This window comes from Gobio gobio (genome assembly GCF_949357685.1).
Source record: "Gobio gobio genome assembly, chromosome: 4".
Classification (NCBI taxonomy): domain Eukaryota; kingdom Metazoa; phylum Chordata; class Actinopteri; order Cypriniformes; family Gobionidae; genus Gobio; species Gobio gobio.
In genome coordinates this window covers 53,831,274-53,851,106 of record NC_137100.1, presented here as the reverse complement: position 1 = coordinate 53,851,106, position 19,833 = coordinate 53,831,274, and the positions used below count along the sequence as shown (strand labels likewise).

Here is a 19,833-nt window from a genome sequence, read left to right as displayed (position 1 = left end):
TAGATACCAGCAATAGACATTACAGTGTGCTTAGCATAGAAGGGAAATTATTGCACTCTCTCATTGATTTGTGTTTATCACTATTATAGATCCTATAGGTAAAAAAACAAACACTTTTTCAACATCGTATTTAGCTAGACATGTTTAGCTAATCTATAAACTTGTTTCCTGAATATGATCATGTTTATAGAACGGTGGTTTTCAACCCTGGTCATCATGGGGACCCACTGCTCTGCACATTTTGTATGTCTTTCTTATTTCGTAGTTATTACACTACTGGTATTTATGAACAACAGCAGAACTGATATCTTTCTGACATTATTTTTTTATATTATTTACAGGGATAGTTCACCCCAAAATGAAAATTCTGTCATCATTTACTCACCCTCAAGTTGTTCCAAACCTGTATGCATTTTTTTCTTCTGTTGAACACAAAGCAACCGACAACTGTCTGGTTACCAACTTCAAAATATGTTCTTCTTAAGAAAATATTTTCTTTTTTCCAGCGATGAAATATCTAGATTAATCCGCTTATTAAAGTTACAAAAGTTATTCCGTAAAGAGCATTGAGTGATTTTTCTTTGTCTTTTGCTGTTTGGTTAAAGTTAAAACACAGACAGCAACAGGAATATTAGGCTGCTGTCACTTTAAGAACTAATGCACGGATCTAATATACTGATAAACATGCATTTTATAAAAAAAATTCAAATGTTTACGTTCACTTAAGACATAACTGACCATGTTTACAAGGATTTTGTTTGAATGTGTCTAAGCGCAAGATTCAGTATTTGTGGTCTGTCTGAGAGGCAGATTTCTGTGAACGTGCTTCGAATGTGTGCGCACACTAAACTTCCTACACAGCGTGTGAGAAACAAATTTGAGTTCCCTTTCGTGTCTTCATGTGCTTTCGTGGTGATGCAGCACTGGCCCTTCATCTGTTCCGAGCGTTGTTCACATTTTTTCACGTTTGTTCATGTTCTCACAAAATTGCATAATTAGAATTCATAAAATTTTACCAGCCAACTGGCGATTCATATACTCGCCTACACCGATTTTTACTTGCATTTGGCGCATGGCGAGTGTTCATTTTAGGCCCTGTGTGCTGCCATGTGTGGCGAAATGCAGTAATGACAACAGTAAACAAGTCTGTTAATTGGAACAAAACTTTGAACGGCAATTCGTCAGAAATTGTAGGTGAGATTCTGAAGAGGTCTGGTTAAAAAGTCATGATAAAACTTTTCATGAACTAAACTGATTAACCCTTCATAAAAACAAGATTCGAATATGCTGTTTTGCTGCTCAGAAAGGTTTTTATTTTTCTGAACAGTTGTGGTGCTGATTTTTGTGGAAACTGCAATACTTTTTTCAGGATTCTTTGATGAATAGATGGTTAAAATGAACAGCATTCATTTGAAATAGATTATTTTTTTAAATAATGCAGTAGTCTCCACTGTCATTTTTGATCTTTGATCTTGCATTTAATGCATCTTTGCTGATTAAAAGTATTTCATGTCTTTCCAAAATAAATCTGACCGCAAACTTTGGAACAAAATCTCCCCGCAAAGATATTAATACCATGGGATCTTATGGGGACATTTTTTTTTTTTTTACAAAACAGCTTATAAATCATACATTTAAAAAAGGTTGTGTTTAGGTACAGAGTTAGGCGATAGAAAGTACACAATGGCCCTCATTTATCAATCTTGCGTAGAAACGGGCGTATATGTTGGCGTAAGATTATGCTTACACTCCTCTCACCGCCTGATTTATGAAGCTGTGCGCACCTCTGAAATCCAGGCGTACGCAAAACCTGCCCTTGATAAATGCCGTGCTGAAAACGATCGTCATTAGAATAACACGCCCCTATATATTCAAGTCTCATGCCTCCCCCACGCCCTCATTTTACGCCATGGACACTCGGAAGACGGCAATGAAGCGAAACTTCTCTGACGTGGAGATCGAGACCATCACCAGGGAAGTGGAAAAAAAAAGTTTTGTTTTATTTGGGAGTTTAAAGAGTGGGATTAAAGGCGCCCACAAAAAGGTGTACGGTGGAAATCCAGTTTAAATAGCTTTTTGGATGAGAAATTACCTATCACAATTAATTATTTTACAGCACGTGTTTTGAAATAATATGCATTTAATTTCGTATCACATCACATGTATTCGGGTGTACAATAGTGATGATGATGTGATGTGGAGTACCATTCATTCACATTAATATAATTGCATGACAATTTGTTAGATTCTTATTATTATTATGATTTGTATTATTAATGACGCTTATTGTTATTTAGAAGAAGAATTTCGTTATTATTATTATTTATTTTATTATTATTTAAAAGAAGAAGAATGTCATTTTTATTATTTTGTCAGTCAGAATTATGTTCAGTTCCAGTCCGTGCGCAGCTAACCGGGCCTAACCAACGTCAGGTAAAGCGCACAGGCTCGCAACTGGAGGAATACATATCAAATGCTTTGGTAAAGTCACACAAATTAAACATTGAAGTCCATGTTGCACAAAAATAAACACTTAAGTTTATAATTACTTCCCTATTCGCACGGGATGTGGGGAGCTCTGGTGATTTGTAATAATTGCAGAGAACGTCTGTGATCTTAATCCCGTGCAAATCGGCCATGTCTGTAATATGTAAAGTAAAAATTCCCCCGCAAATGACCTACCATATTTCGCCGAACACCGAGGTCCTGTGATAATATTAGTCCTGTGCGAATCGGCATCTATTTGGCCGGGATTAGGCGGATCGTATATAATTTTTGCAAGGTTTTTGTGTCCTGTGCGCATTTCTATCTTTCTAAATTTCTATCTTTCTATCTTTCACGAAGAATGGAGCTATAGGCTGCATATAATGCGCACCGTTATGACTTCCCGTGCGGCCGCGCGGATTATAGACTACTACTTTCACTTTAGAATGAGCACAATTTGGGAGTAGCCTAATTGCTTGAATGGTGTGTTTAATATTATTCTTAATGAAAAACACAAAAACAGAACAGTACAATGACAACTCGCTTAAATGGGCACTTTTACATTAGCTTTGAAACTGAATCTTCCGTCGTATATTGTTATTATACGAAATTATTTGTATTACTAAAACAATCAAAATTATATCTATACGACTGTTTATAATTTCATACAGCTATATAACGAAAAAACATTTTCAAGTAACATCATATCCGGGAGATAAGTCAGTAAATTCGAGTAAAATCACAGTTTATCTCGTGCGAATGCGCCACGCAAAATTCAGATGTGGGGGAGTAATTTCTAAATCACACGAGGTCCCCAGATAATACTTATCCCGTGCGAATAGGGCTTTATTTGTTGTTGTTGTTGTTGTTGTTGTTGTTGTTGTTGTTGTTGTTGTTACAGTGGGTCATAATATAGCATATCTTTGTCAGTGCGTTTTGTGGTGTTAGGAATTGTTTTTCTGCGCATTTTCGCACTAACTCAAAACGTGCGTACACCACCTCCTGAGCTGGTGTAGGATTTGAGCGTGCGGTACGCCAACGTCCATATTGATAAATCTCAAAGTCACCGTGGTTTTGGGTGTACGCCAGGTGTACGCTGGAAAATTGGTGTACGCAAGATTGATAAATGAGGGCCAATGTCACCATTGTCATGAGCACATTATTTTAGCACATTTGCCTCTTGTTTGATCAATAAATACAGTTGTGAAAGATCCCTATCTATCATTCAGGGTTGCGAAATGTTACACATTTATGAGAGCCGTTTAATACATATCCAAACATCCAAGTTACGCAACAGCCCTTTATGTTTATATTTCCACAGGTTTGTATTTGCCTTAAAATCCCAGAACTTTTTTTGTGCTCTTTTAGACAAAATGTTCTATTGTTCTTGATTAAATTCTGCTTGTTTAATAACAGTCTTTGATCTGGTCCACAAGACTCAACGGTGGAGTAGACTGTTATTTTCCAAGGTATTACTTTATTTTTATAGTTCAGAACCCTTCAACTAAAAGATCATTTGAGATTTAAGAATGTTTTAATGGATCAACGATGAAGACTTTCATCTCTATTGACTTGTTGTATGACGTCCTTTACACGATCACTTCAATACCATTCAATGCAATGTTTTTATTACTCTCAGAGCAAATGTTCTTGGAGATTTTGCGATTGTTCCCTTTGGTGGTGTCTTCAAAGTAAACATCATCCGCGTGACTCAAGATAACCTCAGACTTGAACAGATTAACACTGCTCGACAGCAGTAACGGCCCTCCCTCGCTGTGCGCGTGTCGGTTTAGGAGGAGATTACTTTGATATTTAATGTCGGCTTGCCACTTGCATTGACCTTTTAGTGTAGCACATTCTGAGGGCGTTGTAATTAGCACTGGTCAGAGAGAGTGAACCAGAGAAGGGCGAGACAGACGGGCCAGGAGGCATGTTCGGCTGAACACGTAGAAGACGTGCTCTGTGTGAGACCGCGGCCGCCCGCTGGGCGTCACAGCCCTTTTCACTTCCCATCTGCAATTATTTCTGTCTCCACCACAGAACGGTCTGACCGCTTGACAAGTCAATTAATTCTTAATGGGCCCTCCATCTGGCTCAGTTCAGTCGGAGGTCTGTAGCCTCTCAGCACAGGGACGGAGCTTAATGCTAATGACTGATGAGATTTTGTCAGGTAAAATCACCACTGGCGCTAACTGTGACCACACAGGTGTAGTTATGATTTACCACAAATTAACGATGTACAAACTTCACTGTATATTGCACAGCGTCATACATCTTTTCAAGACTGAAGGAGTACATTAAGACTTGTTTGTTTGTTTGTTTCTTGGAAGTCGTATCTTTTATCATTCTTATAGAAATATTGCATTGATTTAATATCACAGTTTCATGGCACTATGAAATACCATTTCTTACAATAAATGAATAAATAGGATAATCCGATAATACTATGGTTATTTGAAATATACCATGGTACTAAAATGCATGAACCACAGTACATGGTACTCTATGTACTCATGGTACTTCAATGAACCCATGGTAGTAGTTGGTTAGATCTTCAAAATACCATGGTACCTTTAGAACTTTTTTGTATGTGATGTATATATTTTCAAAGTATCATAATATTACTATATGATACCATGACTGTGCCATGGTACTTCCTCTAATTTTTTTTAAGGGATATGCCATGCAAGACTATGGTGCCTTTAAATATACCATGGTACGAAAAAGAATGTACCGCTTCTACCAATGGTCCAACATATCATGGTAGTTTGCAGTGATTTAAACACCATGGCACACAAATTTCAGTATCATGGATACTGTTTGGCATCTGATACCATGATTATACCATGGTATTTTTTTAAGGGACATACCATACAGAATGACTACCCTTTGTGAGACCACATTAGTACTTTAGTAGTAGCATGGTACTGTCATGGTATCAGATGTAATACTGCGGTACTTTGAAAAATACCATGGTACTGAAAGTCATACTTACATGGTTTATAAATGGCACTCCATGGCACATGTCCAAACTACCCAAATACTACTTTTGGTAGTTTTTGTACTCCAGACCTAAACACGTAGTGTAATTGTTTAATAGCTTAAATGTGTACCTCTAATTCCTATGGCAGTTCTTCTTGCGATACACACACACACACAGCAGTGCATGGCTAATCCAGTTCATTATAAATATTTATGTTGCTAATTACTCCAAGTACATTATTAATAGCTCTGAAATTTTCCTCAAAGAGGATATAATTAGGCAAGGAAATTAGTCAAAAGCTAATAAATCTGGAAGTTGAAAAGGCATTTTTAAGCATAGCTCATTTCTGCTCCCGATTGCAAAACCTGCAAGTTCTTGTTTTCTTGCCTCACTTGCATTTTCATAAAGACATATCTCACTCATTCATGACTAATAAATACAGAACCTGACAGTGTGGAACCATCAAATATTAGCTCACATTCCATTAGCATGTATTAGCGCAATATGCTAGCTTTAATTAGGGACTGCTGTGCTGTGTGTTTGCTTTCCTTCCGTATTTATTGTTAGGATTTGCGAGCCCTGCAAAGTGTATGCAAAAAAACTAAAAGTGTGTAAATTAAAAGAATAATGTAAATAGGAATGGAATTAATACAGAGTGGGATTCATTCACAGTGGGTTTTAGTTTTCTATTCTGATTTCCACAAAAATATTAAGCAGCACACTTGTTTCAAAATTGATAATAACAATAATATTAAATGTTACCTGAGCAAAAAATCTACATATTAGAATGATTTCTGAAGTACCATGTGACTTGACCGAAGTATTGATGCTGAAAATTGTACTTTGCCATCACAGCAATAAATTACATTTGAATAAAATTTGTTATTATATTACTGTAATCATATTTCTTAATAGTACTGTTTTTAATGCAAATAAATGCAGCTTTGTTGAGCATCAGAGACTTTTAAAAAACAAAACATATCGACCACCAGCTTTTCTGTGGTAGTGTATTTTTTAAATATGTCAATGTAAACAATGTACACTGCCTATTAATTAGTAGTACGGTATATTCTAGTATTCCATTCCGAACATAGCCTTTGTCTCTTTGTGTATCGCTCTTATTCCCTGTCTCCTGCTGTACAGCACTTACTGCAACTGGGTTGTCAGTCTAACGTTTTCCATTAATGAACCAGACAACAGGCCATTAGGCTCCAGGAGTTTAATTGCTCGTTAATTGGCTAATTAGTGCTCTGCTTTGTTTTTCACTCTCCCTTGACTTCTGTTATTTGCTTTTAATATCCCGCCATCGTCTTACATTCTCCACCTTCCGCACTTGTTTTTAGAGATGCTTGGCTGGAGGAGGTTATGAATCCATGTAAGATAATGTGCATCTGTTTTTAAGGCACTGGGAGTTATACGTGACCTCATCGACGTCTCGATCTTGGTTTATTTCCAAGCCTGCTCAAACACACGTGCTAGTAATGTTCAAGTAATCCCAAAGAACTTGGCTATGTTCAGTATAGCATACTATTATATTAGAATAACTACTAGTATACACCGATCAGGCATAACATTATGACAGATGAAGTGAATTACACAGATTATCTCTTCATCACGGCATCTCTCTTCATTAGTGGGTGGGATATATTAGGCAGCAAGTGAACATTTTGTCCTCAAAGTTGATGTGTTAGAAGCAGGAAAAATGGGCAAGCTTAAGGATTTGAGCGAGTTTGACAAGGGCCAAATTGTGATGGCTTGACGACTGGGTCAGAGCATCTCCAAAACTGCAGCTCTTGTGGCGAGTTCCCGGTCTGCAGTGGTCAGTATCTATCAAAAAGTGGTCCAAAGAAGGAACAGTGGTGAACCGGTGACAGGGTCATGGGTGGCCAAGGCTCATTGATGCACATGGGGAGCGAAGGCTGGTCCGTGTGGTCCCATCAAACAGACGAGCTACTGTAGCTCAAATTGCTCAAGTTAATGGTTCTGATAGAAAGGTGTCAGAATACACAGTGCTTCGCTGTTTGTTGCGTATAGGGATGCATAGCTGCAGACCAGTCAGGGTGCCCATGCTGACCCCTGTCCCGCTGAAAGTGCCAACAGTAGGCACGCGAGCATCAGAACTGGACCACGGAGCAATGGAAGTAGGTGACCTGGTCTGATGAATCACGTTTTCTTTTACATCATGTGGATGGCCGGGTGCGTGTGCGTCGCTTACCTGGGGAACACATGGCACCAGGATGCACTATGGGAAAAAGGCAAGATGGCGGAGGCAGTGTGATGCTTTGGGCAATGTTCTGCTGGGAAACCTTGGGTCCTGCCATCCATGTGGATGCCTGGTCGGTGTACATACACTATGTGAATTTTCTTAAGAAAATACATGGGTACCAAAATGTGCCATATATATTCTAACATAGCATATAGTTTCCTCAAATGCATTGCATTCAAATGTACTTTCTACTTCCAGTGTCACATTAGTCACATTTGTTGCATCTTTTTTGTTTTATTTGCCAAAAGTAAAGATTTTTACAAAAAGTTTAATACAATTTTGTATTAAGGGGTTAGTTCACCCAAAAATGAAAATTCTGTCATTAATTACTTAACCTCATGTCGTTCGACACCTGTAAGACAGTGAGTCGATTCAGCGGTTTGGATCGCCAAAATCACGTGATTTCAGCAGTTCATGACGCAGTGTTTTGAAATCGGTCATCACTATATAAGTCGTTATATAGTCGTTTTTTTTCGCACAAAAACTATTCTCGTCGCTTCATAAAGTTATTGCAGAACCACTGTAGTGAGATGGACTTTGTAACAATGTCTTTAGTACCTTTTATGGGTCTTGAGATTGTAAAGTGCCTTGTGCCAATGGAGGCCTTTCTGAGCCATCGGATTTCAAATAAGATATCTTCATTTGTGTTCCGAAGATGAACGGAGGTCTTACGGGTGTCGAACGGCATGAGGTTACTAACCCTTTAAGATATAAACTGGACACCAGTCACAACATAAGGTCACGTGACAACAATGTAGCATGTTGGTTGCATAATTCTAACTGTTTGACTGTTTCAATAGTAGGTACTAGGAAATATACATTATATACTTCAGTATTCAGTAAGTGCTATTATTAAATTCTGAACAATTTCCATCCAAACGTTTTAATGATGCCTATGTAAGGGGCCATTACAAACAGTTCTCCAAATGCAATTCTCAAAATAATTTAAATTGCTTTAAAAATCCGTTTGAAATTAAAGTTGCAAACTAAAATAATGTCTGCATTGGATTGGAGAGTTGGCTTTAAAGTTTAGAATGACCCATATCTTCAACCCCTACACTCTTTAAACCTTCAAATGTCCTACTTTGGAACTTCTGAATGCAATATGCTTCTTGATTTGGTGATTTAGGAGAGTGTGACTTGAGCTTGAACTAAACTGTACTGGAATGTAGATGTCCAGGAGCAGAAATCAGTTCCTCTGATGTAGGCATAGCGAAAATGGAATGTTCTACATATAACATCACTAGTAAAATTTTACAGCGTGATCATTATCCCAAATTTTATGAGCAGCATTTTAAAATGCATCAGCGTTTGATGGAAGGACATTCTAGGCTTTACAAGTTTGGCTTCACATGGCAGACACATGGATATAAATGAAAAATGAGAACGAAACTCAAGCTAGCCAACAGTAAGTAGGACTTGGTACATTAAGGCTGTACTACATGCACTGCAAAAAGTGTTTTTCTTCCTCAGTATTTTTGACTTACTTTCCAATACAAATATATTCTTTATAAATGTAAGTGATTTATGCTTAAAGTGTAACTGCATTTTTGTATCCCAGCGTCCCTGCCCATAGACAGTCTGATCAACAGAGGGTTTTTAACAAAATAGCTATGGTAAGAGTAAGTTTATCACTGAAAATTATTTAGTAGTTTGTCTACTCTTTAAAAAGCATTATGCGTAAAAATTTAACGTAATGGCAGCAGCTTTTCTACCTGTATGTGACAGCATTTTTCTTTGTTTTTCTTCGATTGGGTGGAACTGGCAACAGTTTCTTTAAAAAAAAAAATGTTGTTTGCCCTAAAACACTTACAGTGTCAGAAATCGCCCCTGATACCCTTATTCACTATTCCCTACAGTAGTCCACTAATATAGTTCACTTTAAGGAGTGAATGAAAATGAATGTGCCAGAATCCATGTCGTTTAATAATAATTTATTATTTGAAACTTAGCAAACTGGCAGCTCCAGTAGTAAAATAAAAAGATTTATCTTGAACTCTGTCATAAAAACTAAAAAATGCATGCATAAACATTAATTAAACCATGTATTAATTAATTAAAAAGGAATTTATATCTGTTTGATATTATGCTGTTGCCACATTGGACCAGTGGTTTGGAAAAAGAATGGATGGATGATTCATCTGCAGGCGCCATCTTCTGATGTCAGATGCAGAAATGCATTCGACGTGTGACTCTCAGTGCATTATGGGTATTGTCTAGCCGTTGAGTGTACATCGGCTGTACACTCATTATTGTGGTGCACTGGGATTGAATGAGTGCATTTGATGACGTCCACTATGGTTTCGGACACCACTACAAATGGCTGTCCACGGAAATAGCGCCCTATTTAAAGGGTATAAGGGGTGATTTCTTGTCTAGCTATCACGTGACCAAAATCAATTTAAGATTGAACATTAGTCTGTGGAGTCTGCTATGTATTTTCTACTGCACAAGAGGCATGATCAACGAGCATTATTAAATGACTCTGTACGAAAGTGGATAGTCCTTCAACCAATCAGACCACAAGAGGCGACTGTTCGCAAAGACCCGCCCCCTTTAGTTACTGTTGCTATGTCCGACCAGCCATGGTGCTCTCATACCACACACACATTCTTGAGTAGAGAAAATAAATCACGGAGCAAAGAGGATACTGACAGGACAGAGCAAGTTACTTTTGATATGAAACAAAGTCTCAACTTTAAAATGTCGTAATTTTTTAAAGAAATGTAAACAACAAATACCGTTTTGTGGCTCTTTAATTTGCCGTGATCGCTGTAGCGCCTCAGTTAAAGCTGCTCGTGAACCGATCATCTCTTCCTTCTAGTTTATTGAATCAAATTAACATGAATGAACACTAAAAGAAACCGCCAGATTTGGCGATGTGATTGTTCAGATCGCCTGTCAATCAAACTCACGGCGAAGGGTGAATTCAAATGACTCTGTATGGAATTGGAGAGTCCTTCAACCAATCAGACCACAAGAGGCATGATCAATGGGCAACGACCCTTCGCTTCTTTATCCGTCATCGTGTTAAACCCGCCAATAGCGCGTCAGGTGGAAAAGCCAGTCTGTGATTGGTTCCCGCAAAAGTGTAACAGAAGCAGTAGAAATGAATGTACAGGTTTCCAGACTGAGCTGCAGGGCGAAATCAAACACAGCCAGTGTGTTCATATTCAACCAGTTTGAAATGTTAACTACAAACACATGTATATGTACATATATATGTATAATGTTTTTCTTCACTGCAATCGCTATGCATTGTAGCCAATCTGACAGTTTTCATCTTTTTCGATGATGTTTATAAATGTTATCATAAGGACAGCAGAGCTTAGCAGATTTGTACACTGTATGAGCAGCACTGCTGGCATCCCGCCCACAAGGACACTACAATGCATAGACTGCCATAGCATTGGTAATGTTGCCATAGAAACACATAGCAAGCCCAAGGTTTACTTTACGCATGTTGTCGCGCAGTCAGGAATTAATATACATTTCTGGCTTTGTACATGTAGACATGGGATTGAAAGAAAGGTAGAGGTAGCATTCACCCCATGTGCTGGGGTGTTGTTTTAGTGCTCCAGCAATTTATCTGACTAAAAATTCAATCATTGTCTTGACATTCTCTCATATGCATTGGGCAGAAGGGCTTCTTGTGTTTTGAATTGCAATGCAGATTCTGCTTACGGGATACAAATGCAGCTGAAGCATCCATATTTCATGCAGGTCTTTATGCAAGTGTGTTGTTCTTCTGCTTGATAGCATATGCTGTATAAAAACTGCAAGAACTACAAATGTAAATTTCTGATTGCACCATGGAAGTGGAAAATACCTGGAGAGAGCATTCCTATTAGTCTCAATTGCAGTTGCTATACAGTTATATGCTGGTGCATGTGGCCCCGGAAGTACATGATCTGGACTTTCATACAGGCTTTCATACAGTAGCTAGCTACTTTAAAATAGCTATGAATGGAGAAAAATGTTTTATGCTAATCAGTGGTGTAATTATAGCAACTACCAGCAGGGGCTAACACGACATCTCGTTTTATTTATCTACCTTTTGTTTAGCGCGGAACTAAACAAATTCCTGTGAATGTGTGATACTTCCTATTCATTCGCCACTAGAGGTAGAAAAAAAAAATAAAGAAGAATAACAGTGCTGTAAATTGTAAAAAAAATAATAATAATAATAATTTTGCTACAAACCAGTGTGTCTATGATTATGATAATAACTACGATAACTAATAACTATAATATTATGATAACAAATACCAGTTTGCGACATCAAGCAGCATAATAGACTGTTTTTGCACATGAAAATAACTGGAAGAGGCTGACGTTGGAAGCCTTGCACATATAAGCTAAAAATTGTTGCACCTGCGCTCACACATTAAAAAAGGTGGATACAAGCACATGGAAGCAAACAGGTAAACCCCAAATCTTCCTCTAATTGAAAGTCTCAGGGATGCTATGGGTGTGCATGCACGTTTTGCTCATCAACATGGCTCCTGTGGGCAGAAACAGATATAGATTGACCTTTTCTGCTCAGCTCCCAACGTTACCACAATCTGCCCTTCTCATTACCACGGGAACGTTTCACACAGTATTAGACTTAATAAATGACTTTTCCTCTCTTCCTCCCTCTTTTCTTATTCCCCGTTCATGCTCCCCTTGCTCTCTCTCTCTCTTGCTCACTTTTCTGCTCCTGAGCCGATAACCCAGAGTCCCCTGGGGCTTGGCCTCCATAATCACGTCAGTTCACAGCCCTCTTATTTGAGCAGAATTGCTTAATTGGTATGTGTTCTACATAACTGTCGGAGTATTAGACTCACAAATGAAGGTTAGAACCTCGGTGCTTGTAATCGACTGAAAGAAATTGATTTGCGCTCAGACGCTCTACAGGGAGAGAACTTTATGGTTCTCTAAAGAAATGAAGCTTTTTAATTGTGTTTTTTTTTTCAGTCCCCTCCCCCCTAAACATTTTTATTTTATTTCATACATTCCCTAAAAACACTGTATTGATTTTCAGACAAGTGGCAAAAATGAAAATGTTTCAATGCAGTGTGTTATTGATCATCTAGTGTGATCATGTTTCTGTGTCAATCTTTTAGTCAGGGTAGATGCCATATGTACTATTTCTAACCCAAGCTTATTGGAAAAACATGCCTGTGCTTCTTGCACATTTCGCAACACTTTCAAAGTGAAATGTCCAGCGAGTGGCACTAAAAGTGTGTTTGGATTTATCTGGAACAGATGAATGTGAATGTGGCAAAGTTGGTTGTTGTACGTATGTGTTAAAAGTCTGTGTGAGTGGCGCTAAAAGATTAATGCTCTGTCGCGTTTTAAAACGTGCCACCTACACTACACCTAACCGATAGTGTTAGCAAAAGCAAACGTGAGATAAAACACATTTGCTGAAGCAACCATGCCATTTAGCTTGCTTCTGCAAATCTTTGAGCTCTTTTCTTTTTTTTTCTTTTTTTTTTAAAGGCTATTTATTTTTTTTCCCTTCTTTTCCATTTTTTCTCTTTTTTTGACTTTTTACACACAATTCTGACTTTATACACATAATTCTGACTTTATACACACAATTCTGACTTTATATCTCACAATTCTGACTTTATATCACACAATTCAAATCTGACTATCACACAATTCTGACTGTATATCACACAATTCTGACTTTATACACACAATTCTGACTTTATACACAGTTCAAATCTGACTATCACACAATTCTGACTTTATACACACAATTCTGACTTTATACACACAATTCTGACTTTATATCACACAATTCAAATCTGACTATCACGCAATTCTGACTTTATACACACAATTCTGACTTTATACACACAGTTCAAATCTGACTATCACACAATTCTGACTTTATACACACAATTCTGGCTTTATATCACACAATTCAAATCTGACTGTCACACAATTCTGACTTTATACACGCAATTCTGACTTTATATACGCAATTCTGACTTCATATACGCAATGGGTTAGAGCTCTTTGAGCTCTTTTCTTGTGACTCTTGTTTCACAGGACTCAAGTTTACTATTTCAGAAAAGCCATACATGTGGAACTATGTGATGCAAATTGTATTCGTTTACCAATCATGCACCATGGTAAAAGCATTTTGAGGTCATAACATAGTACTGTGTAAGAAACCTTCATTAATCAATCATCTGTCCCCGTAATTATAATTTGTGTGGTTGTTGGGGTTTTAAAGTCATAGGACCCTATTTTAAGAATCTGAGTGCATGGTCTGAAGCGCAGGTGCACTTAGGGCGTCTCAAAATCCACTTTTGCTAGTTTAGCGATGGAAAAAAACGGTTGGCGCATGGTCCAAAATGGTTGTACCTAGTCTCTTAATGAGTCATGGGTGTGTTTTGGGCATAACGTGGAATAAAACAAGTCTCATCTCCCGTTCCCTTTAAAAGCCAGTTACGCTTTGGTAACGGAGGCCAGCTAGTAGCTGCTGTGCGAGTAAACCTCACTCCCCTGATCTCAAGAGACGTTCTAGCGACTGACGCTAGAGGTTGCAGCCTTTAGCCTCCTTGTTATAGCGTCCGACTCTCATGCCGGCGGACCCAGGTTCGAGTTCGAGCAGGAGGGGTTACACTTGCACCATAGCGCCCTTTAAATAACACAAAAAAAATCAGGTTTTTGTTGGTCAATGGTGCAGCCGTTATCATTTGCCTAAAAATAGTAACGCGTCAACAGTGCGCCTGAACACACCTCATTTTCAGACCAACCATGGGCGAACTGCTGGGCGCGAGTGCGTTTGCTATTTAAACAACGTGGCGCTGGACGTGAAAGTTATGACTGGGTCGGCAAATAACACTTGCGTCACACATGGCGTCACATTGCGCGGGGTGTATGATTGGGCCCTATGTTCCTTTCAGCTGGAATCTGCAGTGAAATGTGTTTGTTTTTGGAGTTTTGCAAACATGTGAGTATAGATTTACTTCTAGAGATGTATGCCAAAGTCGGATTTTCAGTGATGCGTCAGCTAAGTGATTGACATCAAGGTACACAACATTACAATGAACCCACTGCAACTATCCCTCATAGTCTAATTTTCATTAATGAAAAATTAAATATCATGTCCATCCTGACAAAGGTCCATAGAGATTCCCATAAAATGATTTTACAGGATTTTGGATGACATTGTCAAGGAAAATTCCACTGTCAAACGTCTAGTACTAGTATATGTCCAGTAGCTCAACTGGTAGAGCAGGGCACTTGTGACACCAAGGTCATGGGTTCGAATACTAGGGAACATACAAAGCTGTTAAAATGCATGCAGTAGACCTACCTCAAATGTACTGGAAGATGCTTTGGATAGCAAAGCCTTCAAATTGTTAAATGTAAATGTAGTATTCTTAGTGTAAGTTTGTTCACTTGCTTAAGATTGTTTGTACTTGATTTTTGGGAATAACTTATGCAGGGTTCATGCTTAGTGCTGTAATAAGGAGGTGTGGATTCATTTAGTGTGGGATATTCATTTTGTCTCAGTCACTCAGGCTGAGAATATTAAAATGTAATCATTTCATTTGCAAGAGTTGCCGTGGATGAGAGTGATCTGATATTGAGCCTCAGCTTCAGTTCACAGAAGTTGAATTATCAGTGGGTATTGTATGAATATTTACAAGATTACACTATTACCATTTTTCCAGACAAGGAACATCTACAGTCTCTTTTGGATGCGTGTCCATGTGATGTTTCAAAATGGGTTTGTGTGAATGGTAGAGAAGGTTCTGGGATGTGGTTGTTGTTGTATTTTTATTTATTTATTTTTTGGGGGTGGAAAATCTTTTTTCTAGGTCATGTCTAGTCAAGTTCAGGTTTTCTCAGAAGGAGTGCACTTTAAAATTCTTCCAGGGCTAAACTGATTATGATATATGTGGTCTGACACTAAGTCTGAGACTGAGAATAAAATCATGTTAGCAAAACCACTTGCACTGATCGTTGAATCGCCTTAAGATTGATCCTCATATTATACTGCTCACAGAGGTCTGGAGTCAATGCTAATATTTATGTGATACAGTGAGAATCACTGGTCTATATGATGCAGGTTATCATGCAGGTTTTGGAATGACGTGTGTGTGAGTAAATGTTGACAAGAACTTTCATTTTTGTTTGAAATATTTCTGTAAATATGGCACGCGTTATATTGTATACTAAAAATATATGTTTGTACTTCATTATGTTCATTTATGCATATTGCATGTCAGCTCTGAATGCAAATTCTTTTTTTTATACAATTATATTTGTCATAATGTGTCATAATTCAATCTACCCCAGTTTTAACTCACGCAATCAAAAACCACAGAGTAGATGCTTGGTTATGTCAGCATTCGCAGCATTAGCATGCTAGTGATGACTGATCTTTCCTTGATCTCTTCTAGGATTAGCCAAGCCCTTAGCATTTTAGCTAATCTGGTTGACACCTGTTTTTATTGACATATGAGCTGAGTTTGAACAGTTCCTGCTCCCACAGTCTGATGCGATCTGTCTTCATACCCTCCCTAGTGAATCTTATCTGTTTTGGATGAGCGTTTTGGCAGATCTTTCCTGGAAGACAGATTTATGGGTTTAGCCTTTTGGCTCTAGGCTTCAGTTCTTGTGCATTCCCTCTGTGAAGTTCATGAAATACAGCCTTCATTCGGTTGATGTTGCTAGCTGATTGTAATAATGCTTGCCTATTTATTTCTATAGTAAAACGTAGCAAGAAATGTGCCCTGAAATAAACCGTTCCAGAGATGTAGTCTGGATTGGCTGGATTATAGTCCATCTCAGCTCTAGGCTTCCAACATATGGTCTGTTGAGCTTTTGAAGCAGTTCAAACAGTCAGATATATTAATAAAGGCAATGGACCAGTCTCAAGCTTTTCTAGGCAGTCAGTCTGTTGTAACATTCCATGGCACCCAGTTCATCTCATAATAGCTGTTGTATGTTTCTGTAGAGAAAGATTAAGGGTGCGGCCTGGGAGATGGTTGTCTAAACATAGAGTTAAGACCTTCAGACTGTGTTTGTAGATCTGCTGCATTTGTCAGGGTCAGGACTTGCGCTTTGAAGTCCTGGTTTGGGATTTGGCTGGATCTTGAGGCATGGATTGTCTTAAGCATCTTGGTATTAGCACTTAGCACTAGCATAGCGCTTTCCCCTCATCCATTAACCTAGACCCACTTTTACTGTGGAATCTTTTCAGCTCTTACTTTCGCTCCTAGTGAATGACTGGAACATTTAAAGCGGTCATGACATGAGAAATTAAATGTTCCTTGAGATTTTGACATATAAGAGGTCTTTGTACCATTGAAGCATCCTGCAAGTTTCGGATCTTAAAACGTCCTCCTTATTATAAACAAAGTGTTCATTTAATCAAGAATTGCTTGTTTGGATAATGTCGGATCTGTGATGTTACACGGGCATGTATATTCGCATATGATCAATGATTAGTTATACATCATTGCATCATTGGCGTGCAGTCGCTTAACGGCTAACACTTGCCTACAGAGGATGTGAGCGTTGCGTCATGCCAAAAAGCAAATGGAAGCCAATATAATCACTGACGCTGTCTACACTGGATACATTACAGATGCCTGTTCAATTTCTGAGGTGCTCCATGCACTTGAGTCTGCTGACAACAAAAACAAAAACAATAGAAGAGTAAAGGAAAGGAATTGACATGTCCTGTTTAAATAGCTTGTTTGCGTCTCTGTACAGATTGAGAAGGATGTCAGTGTCAGAAAAAAATATTTTGAATGGCGTCCCGGATCGCGTCGGAGGATTATATGTTTGTTCGGAGCATTTGACTGCATATTGTAAACAACGCACATTAAAATGGAGAGTTTGCAAAGAAAGCTTTGTTAAAAGATGAAGCAGCCAGCTGTATTGGATCTGACAGCAGCTGCATTGCAAACCGTAAGTAAATGATCATAATGCTTTTCTGTAAATTAATCTTTTATATGGATAATATTTCCAAAACACATGCTATAGCGAGGGGGCGTTGATATGCAATGATGTTAGCCAATCATAACAGTGGCTGTTAACAGACACGCCTTAAAGGAGCCGTCCCTTAAAAATCATTGTATCTCTCATTCCATCTATCCATCTATCCATCCATCCATCCATCCATCCATCCATCCATCCATCCATCCATCCATCTGTTTTTGTCTATTTATCTATCTATTTGTCTGTCTGTCTCTTTGTCTATAGCATTACAGCTAGAATTTGCAACATTCTCTTTTTTGAGGGTATTTGATTGGACAAAAATATGTGTAGTGCAAGGTCAGTATTTTCAAGAAAATAAATGGGACAGCAACGTGTAAATCTGCAATGTATGCTGTTTTTAGACAACCATTTTTAAATGTAAAGTTGCACTTCTCTTATTCTAGGCCTCACTTCTCCAATTTGAAGAAAAAAAAGATTTTAGATCGAGGTACCTAGACTCTATTCCTGTTATTTCTGTTCTTGGTTGCAGTAATGTCATATGCAGATAAAGATCTTTGCGCCTCCATTTTAAACCGAAGATTCACAGCATAACCTGAATATAAAATGGAGGGAGGATGGTGCAGGCTCATTGGTCAAGGCCTCATCTCTGACACAGTCAGGAGGAAATATGGAAGGAAAATTAATTTGCCCCATCATTCTGACAAAGGGAGGTGAGTGGAGGGAACTGACATGCCGTGCCACGCTTCATTGTTTCAGATCTCAAGTCTCATAAATTTGCACGGCTCTCGTGAAAGAAAGCAATAACGCGTTATCGCATTGCCACCGTAAAACACCGTAATTAACATTCACCGACTGTAACTGATCCATCTTTCATTCTCTCCGCTCTGAAACTGCCTAAGCCTACGTGAGAATACGTCTTCCATTTTGTGTCTTCTTAGGTGCCTGATATTTTCCCGTATACTCCCACCACCACAAATTCCCCCACATTTCATCGCAATCGTCCTCTTTGATCCCTGCATGCTGACATTCTTTCAGCCTCAAAATGGCAGCAGTCATTTTGAACACCAGGCATGTGCGCTAGTACACTCAATATCGCAGTAGGCACCCACTCTAGCAGGGGTGACAATTCTTCTTTTTCAGACAATGTGGCATTAGTGCTTGTTAGCTCCACCATTAGCTATAGAGCTCTCAAATTGTGGCTTTGGCCGAGGATGTGTTTGGCTGGCTCCACTTGGAATGGCGTACCATGTATTTACTCCTGTGAGGAGAGTATTAGAGGGCTGCTTCGTTGAGCTCACAATTACTATAATTACAAAATTTCAAGTTGATGCGTGCCCACAGTGGAGGAGAAATGGAAGGTGCAATTATTTAAGAAGCTCCCGTTAGCTCTTCTCAACCATGCTTCAGTGCTCCTCAGCCACAGCACCTATTCTTCTACAATAGCTACAACAACCTGTAATTGTGGCTTTCGCTCCACAGCTGATGGAATCCATTTATCAGGATGGCGCAGTGTGTGGCTAGCCCTCCGCTATAGTCAAGTCACCTTCATTTATAAAGGGCTTTATACAGATTGTTTCAAAGCAGCTTCGTAGCAATAAACAGGGAAATAACGATCAATATAGCCCAAAAATCTCCCATGGCCTTTTTGTACGCATTTTTTTTTTTGGGGGGGGGCATTGTGTAGCTCTGATCAAAGACCAATTTCGTTCAGCTTTAGAAAGGAAACCTGTCCAATATAGCAGTTTCATCATCTAAGGTTGGGGGGCAATTCCAGATCGACCCCAAGTGAGTAGATGAATTTAGTGCAGGAGATCTGTTCAGTTTACCTCTTTAAAAACAGTCCGGGTATCTGTGTTAAGACCTTTTCACATGACTCACGTCAGGGCTTCAATGCTCCGCTCACCTGACCTCAGAAGGGCAATTTTGCAAGGTTTCTAGGAAGAAAGCAGGAAGTACACAACCAAAACATGTATTTGAGCTTAGAACAAAGGGGAAAAAACACAAATATATATTGCAGGAAAAAATAGCAAACGAACTTTAAATGATGGCAAGAAAATAAATAGTTTTTCAAATAAATTTGTAAATGCAATTAAAGAAAAAAAAAATTACAATAAATATAACTGAGTACAAAAATGTA

General features: G+C 38.5%; 1 protein-coding gene across 14 annotated transcripts in view; it reads left to right on the top strand.

Annotated features, from left to right (window-relative positions):
* fbrsl1 (fibrosin-like 1) overlaps nucleotides 1–19,833 on the top strand; it is a 403,049-nt gene that overhangs the window by 210,579 nt on the left and 172,637 nt on the right. The window lies entirely within an intron of this gene.